General features: G+C 38.4%; 1 long non-coding RNA gene across 1 annotated transcript in view; it reads left to right on the top strand.

The window, feature by feature from the left end:
• Window positions 1-13,029, top strand: part of LOC134739991 (uncharacterized) — a 38,118-nt gene that overhangs the window by 6,936 nt on the left and 18,153 nt on the right. The window lies entirely within an intron of this gene.

Below are 13,029 nucleotides of genomic sequence, written 5' to 3'. Positions count from 1 at the left end.
AAACAGCAGCCCTGTCTGTCACAGCCATTTTCAATTCTGTTGCATCTGTTACAGTAGTTGTAGAGGCTTATCCTGCTTTGAGCCCCACTCAGCTGGCATTTGCTAGGGGAAAAGTTACATACCAGGTATCAGGAGCTATATTAATTTGTTTTTATTAAACTTTTTTATTTTTTATTTTTCTAGAGACAGAGTCTCACTCTGTCATCCAGACTGAAGTGCAGTGGCACTTTCATGGCTGACTGCAACCTTGAGCTCCTGGGCTCGAGTGATCCTCCCACCCCAGCCTCCTGAGTAGCCTGGACTTCAGGCATGTGTCGCCATGCCTGGTTAAGTTTAAAAATTTTTTATTTCGTAGAGATGGGAGTCTTGCTACGTTGCCCAAGCTAGTCTCAAACTTCTGGCCTCAAGCAATCCTCCTGCCTTGGCCTCCCAAATTGCTGGGATTATAGGCATAAGCCACCACACCCAGTCTTAATTTGTTTTAGTATAAAGATACATATCTCACTTGAGCTCAGGAGTTTGAGACCATCCTAGGCAACAATGGGCGACCCCCGTCTCTATAAAAAATAATATAGGCCGGGGGTGGTGGTTCATGCCTGTAATCCCAGCACTTTGGGAGGCCAAGGCGGGCCGATCACGAGGTCAGGAATTCAAGACCAGCTTGGCCAATATGGTAAAACCCCATCTCTGCTAAAAATACAAAAATTAGCTGGACGTGGTGGGGCACGCTTGTAGTCCCAGCTACTCAGGAGCCTGAGGCAGGAGAATCGCTTGAACCCGGGAGGTGGAGGTTGCAGTGAGCTGTGAGTGCACCACTGCATTCCAGCCTGGGTGACAGAGCAAGACCCTGTCTTAAAAAAAATCACAAAAAATTACAAAAGGAAGATACACATCTAAACCAGCATCTGCAGGGGGCACCACTACCTGATTAAGGTTATGACGTAGTTGTTCTCCAAGATCCATCTAGTTTTTTCAAGATGAATGCTCTGGTGTGTTAACTGAGATATGGGAGCCATTTACCGTCCATCTTTCAACGATCTGATGGTGGCATTAATCTCTGCAATTCCCCTTGAGGATACAGTGTTGCTTTTGGTTTACTATTTTGGCAACAGTGTTTCTACTCTTCTTACATAATAGTTCTACCCTTCCTGTATAATAGCTCTCATATGGTTTGGCTGTGTCCCTACCCAAAATCTCATCTTTAATTCTAATCCCCATAATGCCCACATGTCAAAGGAGAGACCAGTTGGAGGTAATTGGATCATGGGGGCCCTTTCCCCATGCTGCTCTCTTGATTGTGAGTGAGTTCTCACAAGATCTGATGGTTTTATAAGTGTTTGGTAGTTCCTTCTGTGTTCGTTCTCTTTCTTGCTGCCCTGTGAAGAGGCTGCCTTGCTTCCACTTCACCTTCTGCCATGATTACACGTTTCTTGAGGGCTCCCCAGCCATGCTGAACTGTGAGTCAATTAAACCTCTTTCTTTTATAAGTTACCCACTCTCAGGCAGTTCTTTATGGCAGTGTAAAAGCGTACTAATACAAGCTCCTGTTTTATTAATCGGAATGGATGTGAGGATTCTTTTTGCTAGTTGTGAAATGTATCTATGGGGAAATAATCACAGGATCATTTCCTGTGAGCATCATCGGACCCGCTGTGAGATGGACTTGGACCAAAACACACTTATCACCTGACCAGTAGACTAATATGGTCAATATTAATTCAGAGTCAGTATCTAATAACACCAGGAGACCTGGGTTTTCCCTTCCTTTAATGGCCAGTCACCCTGTTAAATGGCTGGAGGTCCGTCTGTGGAAGGTTTTGAGGATGATGTATGGTAAGAAACTGTGATCAAGTTGCAGAGTACTTCCTAAAAGGGATCTGGCCTCCACCTCAGCTAAGGAACTCTGGATGTATGAACTGGCTGCAGTCTGGGAATTGGGTTCTTCCCATGATGGTCACTCAAGTCAGATTTCTGATCACTTGGCTTTGACTTTCTCTGATGTTATAAATCAAGTCATACATCTGTAGGCTGCCCATCTGTTGTATTCCTAGGACCTTTATGATCCATTAGCTACTGCTAACAACTCCGAGAGCCAAAATGCCCTAGTTGCCACTATATCCCTGTGACCTATTAGGGTTATTGCCTCTGATGGTCAAGTGCTGCCACGTGACTTCTACTATGCAAGAATCCCATTATTCCCATTGAAATCAGGAAGCCCAATTCTATGGCGGTATCTCATGCCAGCATCTCTGGCCCACAGAGGATAGCCAACACAAAAATTTTTATGGATGTTGATGCTTCCTTCAGTAATACATTTCTGGGCCCTCCTGGTGTGTATGGTAGGGGTTGGTTGAGCAGACTGCAGATAATGAATTCCCTCCAGCATTCCCATCTCATTAAGCCACGGATACGGTTTGGCTCTGTGTCCCCACCCAAACCTCATCTCAAATTGTAATTCCCATAATCCCTGTGTGTCAAGGGAGGGACCTGGCAGGAGATGATTGGATCATGGGGGCAGTTTCCCCCATGCTGTTCTCATGATGAGTATGTTCTCACCAGATCTGATGGTTTTATAGGTGTTTGACAGTTCCTCCTGTGCTCGTGCTCGCTCTCTCTCTCCTGCCACCTTGTAAGACATGCCTGCTTCCCCTTCCGCCATGACTGTAAGTTTCCTGAGGCCTCCCCAGGCATGTCGAGCTGTGAGTCAATTAAACTTCTTTTATAAACTACCCAGTCTTGGGCATTTCTTTATAGCAGTGTGAGAACTGACTAGTACAGCCACCATACTCGTTTCTCTAAAGCATGCTAGGAAAATTCCAGCATCTGAGTCTAGGCCATGTTTCAGCCTGGCTTGGAGCCATTTGGTACTCAACACTCATTTCAGGATCGAAGCAAGAGAGAGATCTGCAATTATTCTAACACATTCAATAGAATTCATAGTGTTTGTGACAAGTAGGGGTGCTGTGTGGAACCTCTGAAAAGGTCTAATAGGAGAATCACAGTGTAAGCCCATAGAGTTTGAGAACAAAAGCATGACCATTTGAAAAGCAGTTTCATGGCTGGGCATGGCGTCTCATGCCTATAGTGTCAGCCCTTTGGGAGGCCAAAGTGGAAGGATTGCTTGAGGCCAAGAGTTTGAAAGCAGCCTGGGCAACATAGCAAGACCCATCTCTACAAAAAAAATTTTTTAATTAGCTAGATGCAGTAGCTGCACTTGTAAGCCCAGTTACTTGGGAGGCTGAGGGAGGAGGATTGCCCAGGAGTTCAAGGTTGCAGTGAGCTGTAATCATGCAACTGCACTCTAGCCTGGGTAATAGAGCAAGACCTTGTCTCAAACAAACAAAAAACAGCTCCTAGATTGCTACTGGACATATTGAATCAGGAATTCCTGGAAAATGCACTCATATTGATAAATTTGGCCCTCATTTTATCATTTGTCCCATTTGATCAATACCCTTATTGTCAGTTCCAGGGGTCCTATTAATACAATTTAGCAGAATCCTGCAACTCATTTGGCATACCCTGTACCTCTTCCTGGAATAGGTTTTATACTTCGCTCTTTGGGCTATACAGGAATTTCTTTTCCTTTTTTAAAAAAAAATTTTTTACTTGGAAATAATTTCAAACTTATAGAAAATCTACATGAATAAAAATTGTATAAAAATTATTTGTATACTTGTTATGAATTTAATCGTGTCCCTCTCAAAGCAGACAGGTTGAAATCTAAACCCATAGTATCTCAGAATGTAACCTTATTTGGAAATAGGGTTTTTACAGAATTAAACAGATGTTTGACTTGAAGTCATTAGTGTGGGCCCTAATCTGATGTGTCCTTTTTCAAGGGGGAAATTTGGACACAGAGACATGGAGAATGCCCTGTGAACATAAAGGCAGAGATCAGTGTGACACGTCTATAAGTCAAGGACCCCCAAAGACTGCTAGCACATCTCCCAGAATCTAGGAAAGAAACATGGAACAGATTCTCTCTCACAACCTTCAGAAGGAACCTTCCTTGCCAATGCCTTGATCTCAGACTTCTACCCTACAGAACAGAGACAAAAAATTTCTATTGTTTAAGCCACCTAGTTCATAATATTTTGTTACGGCAGCCCTAGCAAACAAACAAATACATATCCTTTTCCTGGATTCACTTATTATTACCTTTTAATTTCATTTGCTTTATTATTTGTGCAGATGCTCTCTCTCGCTCCATAAATACGTATGTATGTATAATATTTATACTGAACAATTTGAGAATAAATTTTATACATCATAGCTCTTTACTCCTAAACATTTGAGAGTATATTTTATAAGAAAATGGATATATATATATGTATGTGTGTGTGTATATATTATATATATATATATATTTTTTTTTTTTGAGACAGAATCTCGCTCTGTCACCCAGCCTGGAGTGCAGTGGCATGATCTTGTCTCACTGCAACCTCCACCTCCCGGGTTAATGCGATTCTTCTGCCTCAGCCTCCCAAATAGCTGGGAGTACAGACACCCACCACCGCACCCAGCTAATTATAGTATTTTATTGAGATAGGGTTTTGCCATGTTGGCCAGGTTGGTGTCAAACTCCTGGCCTCAAGTGACCCACCTGCCTCAGCCTCCCAAAGTGCTGGGATTACAGGCATGAACAACTGCGCCCAGCCTAAAGTGGATATTCTTCTACATAGCCACAATATAATTATCAATGTCATAAATTTAACCTTAATAAAATAGTTTCACCCATCTACCATCTCTATTCCAATATTTTAATTCACCAATAATGTCTTTTACAGCATTGCCTCATCTAGCAGCCTCCAGTCGTGGATCAGGTATTACATTCACTTTTCCTTTAGTGTTTTTTAGTCCAGATCATTTCCACAGCCTCTTTTTTTTTTTTTGTCTTTTATGACTTCGATATTTTTGAAGAACATAGTTTGACTTCATTTTCTTTTAAATAGAACGTTCTTCATTATGGGCTTGTTCAATCCTTCCTCATTGTTAGATTCATTTGTGTATTCCTGGCTGGAATACCACGTATGTGATATGTCCTTCTCAGGGTATCATATCTGAAGGCATAAAATGTCTATTTGCCCATCATTGACAACATTTATTTTGTTCACTTGTTCAAAGTGCTGTCTAATTTCTCCATTCTACAGTTACTACTTTTTCCCTGGCAACACAAAGCAAACTACGGGAACACATTCTAAGTTCATACAAATACTCTGTCCTAGAATTTATCTCTTTTTATATGCCTGGAGACGATGAAGGATAATGAGGTCAATCTTGCAGAATAGGCATCCCAACCCTCAGCCACTTACAGCCTAGCAGCAGAGATAAGAAGTTCCTAGGAGGCCATGATAGAAGCTTTCTGATTTCAACCCATGCCTTGGTTGAAAGTTCAAGGCACCAAGCTTATCTTTTTCAAAGCTGCCGATTTACTTATTGTTTGTCATACTGATTAAATAAGATTTCCCACGTCTTTTCTGCCCACTATACTCCATTTCATGCCATGGCAGGCCATAATTTGAAATTATGTCTTTTTAACTTCAATTACATGGAAACACTCTGCTCTTATATGGCTCCTGCTCCACCACCTTTCACTAATTGTATCTTTGATTTCACTAATTGTATCTTTATACATTGTATACTCCAAAACATAGACTAATGTTTTTTATGCATTTGTCTTTTAAATCACGTGGAAATAAAAATTGGCATTGCAAACTAAAGTTATAATAATACTGGCTTTACAATTAAACTAGATATTTATCTTTACCAGAGATCTTTATTTCTTTATGTGGCTTCAAGTTCCTGTCTTTTGTTCTTTCACTTTAACCTCAAGTATTACCTTTGGCATTTATTTCAGGGCATGTCTAATGGTAGCGAATGCCCTCAGTTTTTGTTTATCTGGGAATGTCTTAATTTCTCCCTCATTTTTGAAGAACCGTTTTGCCTGACATAGAATTCTTGTTGACACTTATTTTTCTTTCAACACTTTGAATATACCAACTCACTACCTTCGGTTTCCAAGGTTTTCTGATGACAAATCTGTTGGTCATTTTATTGAGAATTACTTGTATTGGATGAATTATTTGTTTTTTGCTGCTTTTAAGATTTTTTTTATCTTTGGCTTTTGACAGATTATAATGCATTTTTATATAGGTCTCTGAGTTCATCTTACTTGGAGTTAGTCAAACTTTTTAGATTTGTGGATTCACATACAACATCAAAGTTTTTGGCCATTATTTCTTGAAATAATCTCTCTCCTCCTTTCTCTGTTTCTCTTTCCTATTTCTGCAATTTCCACAGTGCATATGTTTGTCCACCTGATGTATTTCCTCAAGTTCCTTGGGCTCTGTTCACTTTTCTTCCATTTTTTTCTTACTTTTCCTCAGAGGCAATAATTCAATTCTCCTACATTCAAGTTTGTTGATTCTTTCTTCTGCCTGCTCTAGTCTGCCTTTAAATTCATCTAGTAAAATTTCTATTTGAGTTATAATTTTCAGTTGCAGAATTTCTTTTTTGTCCTGCTTTGATTTTTGTCTCTTCATTGATATTCCATACATATTTCTGACTTTGTCCACATCTTCCTTTAGCTCTTTGAGCATCTTTAAGACAGCTGTTTTATTAAAGTGTTTTTCTGGTAAGTCCACCATCTGAACTTCCTCAGGGATGGTTTCAGTCTATTTGTTTTACCTTTGAATAGGCTACACTTTCTAGTGTCTTTTAATGTTTTCATTGGAACTGCATATTTAGATTTTATAATTTGGTAACTCTGGAAAACAGATTTTTCTCCTTTTTGGTTTTCTTTTGTTTGTTTTTGTTTGCTGTTTAAAAATTTTTTTTTTCCAGTGGGGTATTACCCTCTGTGTGAGATCAGCCTGAGATGTAAACTCAAGGTCTTCTCATGTATTTGCTGAGCCTATGTCTCAGGCATGTTTAGTGACTTTCTATATTCCCACAAATATGCAGTTGCTTTTGAATGTCCAATCTTACATGCCTGGCTTCCAAAGGTAGAAAAAGGGGGAAATGAATGAGAAAAAAAAGGCATTGTCTTTGTCAAACAAAATTTATGGAAGGTCATTATTTGGACTAAGCTTCTGCTCTAGTTCCCAGCAGACCTGACCAAACCTAAATGGACTCACTCCTGCTAAGTGACACATAATCAAACTGAACTTTGAAAAGGGCCATTTTCCCAAGAAACAGAGGATTCACAGCAATCAGTTGCACTGAGCCAGCATAATAAGAAAGTTCCTTCTAAACCCTATAAGGAAAATCATTTGGTAATTGATGCAGGATTTTTCCTTGACCCCTTTGCGGGACTTGCAACGGGAGTGCCCCATTTAATCAGGCTGCCACGCTCAACTCCTTGTGGGAGGGAGCACATGAGCGAATGAGCGTAGGAACTGGCTGGCTGCTTTGGCGCCGGCAGGAGCAAACTCCATGCAGGCCTGCAGCAGCATCCAGATGGGGGTGCCTGTGACCCCAAAACCCCAGAGAGTATGTTACAGTGCTCTCCTAGCTCCACCATCTGAGGACAGCAGAGTGCTATCAGGTCAGTGGTCCCTTTGCCTCATTGCATGGGGTGGCTGCCCTCCATCAGTGAGAGCAAAGGGCCAGTGTGAGCCTTTTTGGGTACTGCATTTGGTGGGTCCCAAACTCTTGTCCAGTACCCAAGAAGAGTGAGGTCACGTGGGCAACTGAAGGCTGGTGAATGCGAAGATTTTTACTGAGTGATGAAAGTGGCTCTCAGTAGAGAAGGGAGCTAGAAAGCGGATGGGAAGGGCAGGTCACTCTCCCCTTAAGTCAAGTTGACTTTCTACCTCTCTCCTCAGAAGTCAAGTTGACTTTCTACTTCTCTCCTCAGAAGTCAAGTTGACACTTCGATGTCCAACTGCTTCTCTGAAGTCAAGTCACGTCTCCCTGACATCCAGCCATTTTTTCTCCTTACTGACTGAATCTGGGGTCTTTATAGCCACAGGATGGGGGGCAGGGCAGGCTATATATAGTTTTGTAAAAGGCAACAATCAGTTGGTAAAAAGACACTATTTAGAAAGAACCAATCAGGAGAGAGCAGGCAAATAGGTACAGAAGTTCTCACTTTCCACCACAGGTTTCAGGCTTTTTGGCTCGAAGGTGGAGTTTCACTAGGGACCTGCCCTTGTCTTCCTAGAGTTTCTCTGCTTTCTGCCTCTATCAACGTAACCAGTATGCTTTTTTTGTTTGTTTGTTTTTTGTTTTTGTTTTTGTTTGAGACAGAGTCTCACCCTGTCACCCAGGCTATAGTGCAGTGGTGTGATCTTGGTTTACTGCAACCTCCACCTCCTGGGTTCAAGTGATTCTTGTGCCTTAGCCTCTCACAAGTAGCTAGGATGACAGGTGTGTGCATTTTTGTATTTTTAGTAGAGATGGGATTACGCTATATTGGTCAGGCTGGTCTCAAACTCCTGGCCTCAAATGGTCCATCTGTGTCGGACTTCCAGAGTGCTGGGAGGACAGGCATGAGTCACCATGCCCGGCCCGGTCTGCTTTTTATTCCTTGTTTTTGCTTTCAGCCCTTTTCTCCTTATAAAGCCAAGTCTCTGCTCAGCTCACCAGAGCATTTATTCTATTTTGTAGAATGAAATGCTTCCTGATTCTAGAGTTACAAGTATAAGCCAATTGGATCTTTAACTCTGTAGTTTTTGTCTTTTAACATCTCTTTAAATCTGCTGGTAGCCACTTTGGCTAGAGTGGTGTTAAACAATGGCAGTGGGAGTTGCAACAGTGGCTGCCTGCCTCTGTGTCTGCTTCTCTGTAACCAGAAGCACCAGTCATGATTAGAATACAGATCCCCAACATTTGGAGAACAAAGTCCTTATTGCCCACTCTGTATCCTAAAAGTCACTCTAGGCACCCTAACACAGCTGCCTGCCACAGAGCTGGGGGTGGGACGATGCATAGTTGCTACTGCACTAGGCTGAAATTGATCAAAATTAACCACACCTTCCCCTGGAAACTGCAAGCCTTTGAGTGGACTATAGAATTCCCAAATAGTTGTATCACACAGATTCTGCCAGTACAATCGTTGTCTCCCTCAAGAGACAGATCCCTGGTGCTTCCTGCTCTTCCACCTCCCCTGACATTCCAAGCTTATTTAAACTTACATTCTTGTACAGTTCCTTTTAAATTATGTGTCAAAATTCTAATTTAACATTTATGAAAACTGACTCTAAGTTGCTGTGTGGAATTTAGAAGTGTTGAGAATCATAGCTGGAAATTAATTTTTAATAACATTTCAAGGGCTTCTTCAAGTTATATTCCAGGTTAGGCAAGGACAAAAGAAGGCACGTTTCTGTGTATGAATAAGACATACATATATCATAAAATCTAGTAGAGAAAGGATCGGAATCCTGGGGAACTAAAGCTTTTGAGACTATTGTAAAACCATCAACTTGCCATTATCTTAAAAATAAGAAGATAATTTAATTTAGATTAAATTTAATTTAAAATTTTAATTTAATTTAGATTAAATTTAATTTTAAATTTTAATTTAATTTAGATTAAAAATCTTAATTGTTTTAGAGTAGCATCTATTGTGACAGAGTGATCAGGTAGAGTCCCAATAATGAAGAAAAATTACTTTCTGAAAGTTTAATGTTCCTCTTGTATTAGGCCTTCTTTTATGGCTTCATCTTACTTTTAAATATGTTTTCTTTGACTCCCTGCATTATTTATACACTATCATATTTTTGCTATTTCCATTAGCTTGATTTATTTCTCCTATTAGATGGTATTTCTTTGAGAGCAATCATTGTTTTAATTTTTTTATGCTATTCACTATTGGGTACAGCTATTTAATTAATGTTTGATAATTATTTTGGATACAAGAAATCTAACGCCTTGAAACTTGTGATTTATCAGAACAAATACTTTCATTTAAGAAGCTGCTACATTAGTATGAGTTCTGATGAGAGTGAAAGAAGACATTCTTGATATAGAGAATGATTTCCTAATTATGGCTCAATGTTCTCTGTTTTGTTTCTTCTTGATCCTATTGGACATATAAATAATTCACTGACAGATACATAAGTCAATAACTTGGTATTTTAAGTTTGGTACTAAGGCATTAAACAAAAGAAATGAAACCACTGAAAATTGGAAAAGGGCACTATTATTCAATTTTAGCTGTGGAACACCTTGTAATAGTTTGAGAATCACCACCGTAAATCATCCAAATACAGATTGAGCATCCCTAATCAAAAAATCTGAAATCCAAAATGTTCCAAAATACAAAACTTCTTTGAGCACCAACATGACACCAGAGTGGAAAATTCTACACCTGACCTCATGTGATGGGTCACAGGCAAAACCTTGTTTAATGCACAAAATTATTCAAAATATCATATAAGATTACCTTTAGGCTATGTGTATAAGGTGTATATGAAACATAAGTGAATTTTGTGTTTACAATTGGGTCCTATTCCTGAGATCTCTCAGTATGTATATGCAAATATCCCAAAATTAAAAAAATCTTAAATTTGAAACAATTCTGGTCCCAAGCATTTCAGATAAATGATACTGTACCCATATACCATAAATTTAACAAGTCAGTATTCAAACTTATTTCCTGGACAGTGTCTTTTGCTAAAACCAACTGTTTTTATTCATTGTAATTGTGTAACACTTAACTTTCTGAAAATAATACATAATCATTATAGGAAATTAGAAAAGTACAGAAAAGCACAAGGAAGAAAATATAAATCACTCATAATTCCATCATTCAGAAATAGTCATTATTGCCATTATGGAGGATCCATGCAGTCTGCTTTAAAAATCTTTTTCTCCACTTATATTCTGTACTTTTAAAGGAAAAGACAAGTAATCTAATAGAAAAAATGGGAAAGAGATTTGAATAGGCACTTCATAAAAGACTAAATCTAAATGGCCAATAAAGCTGTTAGAAATAAGGAAAATACAAATTCAAATCTCAACAAGATATTGCTACACAACCATACTATGATTAAGGCTAACAATAACCAGTATTATTAAGGATATGAACAATGGAAACTCTCACCGTGCTGATGAGAGTGACAAATGGTTATAGGCAATTTGGAGATCTGTTAGATATAATCTATAAAACTGAAGATCTACATATCACTTCATCTGGTTGTTCTACTCCTAATTCTCTCAACAGAGTTATACGCTCCCTCTGTGATGAAAGACATCTAGAAGAATGTTTGTAGTAGCATATTCCCCAACTGGAAACTAAATGTCCTTCAAGAGCAGAGTGATTGAAGACATTGTGGTATATTCATGTAACCCGTTAGAAAGGCTTTTTCCATTCCAATGTGTATACAGCAATGAAAAACGATTACTATGTGCAACAAGAGGGAGGAGCTTCACAACCAAAATGTTGCGTGAAAGATCCCAAGAACAAAAGAACGTATATTACATGATTCCATTTACATAATGTTTGAAATCAGACCAAACTAAATTATAGTGTTTACTGATATATATGCAAGTGATGAAACTATAAAGAAAGGAAATGATTATAATCCTATCAGGAATATGGTTCATTTGCACAGAAAGGAGGCTATAGAGATTGGGAAGTAGAAGGAGGGCATTTTGGGGATGCCTGAAAGATTTTAATTCTAGACTTGGGTGGTGGTAACAGATACTCATTTTGTGATAAATCAGCTATCTCCATTTCTTCTGCACACAGTTATTTATGTGTGTTATATGGAATAGTAGAAATGTTTAAAAGGAAATGATAGTATTGCAGTAGACATTGCTTTTAAATTTGCTCTTTTCAAAACCATCCTACTAACATTTTTGACATTATTAAGTGTTCTACATTTTTATGGCTGCATATTATTTCCTTGAGTTGATAATTTAACAAGCTCCTTATTATATATGACATTTAGTTATTTCTAGTTTTTTAAAACTATATAATAGTTTGCTAAACATCTTTGTTTATATACCTTTCGAGCTTTCATGATAATTTCTTTGGACTAAATTCTTAAAAGTGAAGTCATTTAAGTAAAGATTTTTAAAAATATTTTTTGGAAAAAAGTTTTAATATTAAATATTGCCAAATTACTCTCCAAACAAGTTATGACAAACTAGATTCTCATCAGCATTGTAGGAGAATGCCACTTCTCTCCATGCTCAACGACATTAGGTATGGCCATTTTATTTTTAACTTTTCCAATATCATCAATCACTCTTATTTTTCACTTGAACTTGCATTTCCTTGACAATAAGCAAGTTTGAACATTAAAAAATATGTTTATTGCCCAATGTAGGTCTTCTATGAAATATCTTCATTCGTTTTTAAAGTGAGCTAAGTTTTTTCTTGGTAATTTTTTAAAGATTATTAAATAAGAATATTAATCATTTGCTGTCACAGATGGACTTTTTATAGGGTGCCTTTTAATCTTACGATGTTTTAGAAATAATGTTTTTGTTGTAGAACATGGATATAGATGACCAAACAAAATGAAAACATAGCTTAGTGAATTATTCTAAAGCAAACATCTTTGTAATTACTTCTCAGGTGGAGAAAGAGAAGTTTGGCTTCCACAAAGCGCCTATATGCTCGTCTTTATCTCCCTCCTTCCCCCAACAAGTAACCACTACCTGATTTGTATAAAATAACTTCTTTTATAGTTTGAACACCCAAGCGTGCATCCATAAACACTGTGGTTTAGTATTATCCATTAAAAATTGATATGTCCCCTTTATTTGTTATTTTGAAATTGGAATATAATTTGCATACCATAAAATTTCACCCTTTTAAAGCATACAATTCAGTGTTTCTTAGCACATTCTCACAGTTGTGCACTCACAATCAATATCTAACTCCAGAACATTTTCATCACTCCCAAGAGAAACTCTGTACCCATTAGCAGCCACTTCCTATTCCCATTTCACCCTGGCCCTGACAACCACTAATCCTTCTGTCCCTAAGGATGTGTTTATTCTGGACATTTCATATAATGGAATCATGTGAAATGTGATTTTTGTATCTGGCTTCTTTCACTTAGCATAAAA

The sequence above is a fragment of the Pongo pygmaeus genome, chromosome 7, assembly GCF_028885625.2.
Source record: "Pongo pygmaeus isolate AG05252 chromosome 7, NHGRI_mPonPyg2-v2.0_pri, whole genome shotgun sequence".
In the NCBI taxonomy this organism is placed as follows: Eukaryota; Metazoa; Chordata; class Mammalia; order Primates; family Hominidae; genus Pongo; species Pongo pygmaeus.
The sequence above is the reverse complement of the archived record's forward strand: the minus strand, read 5'-3'. Positions and strand labels throughout refer to the sequence as shown.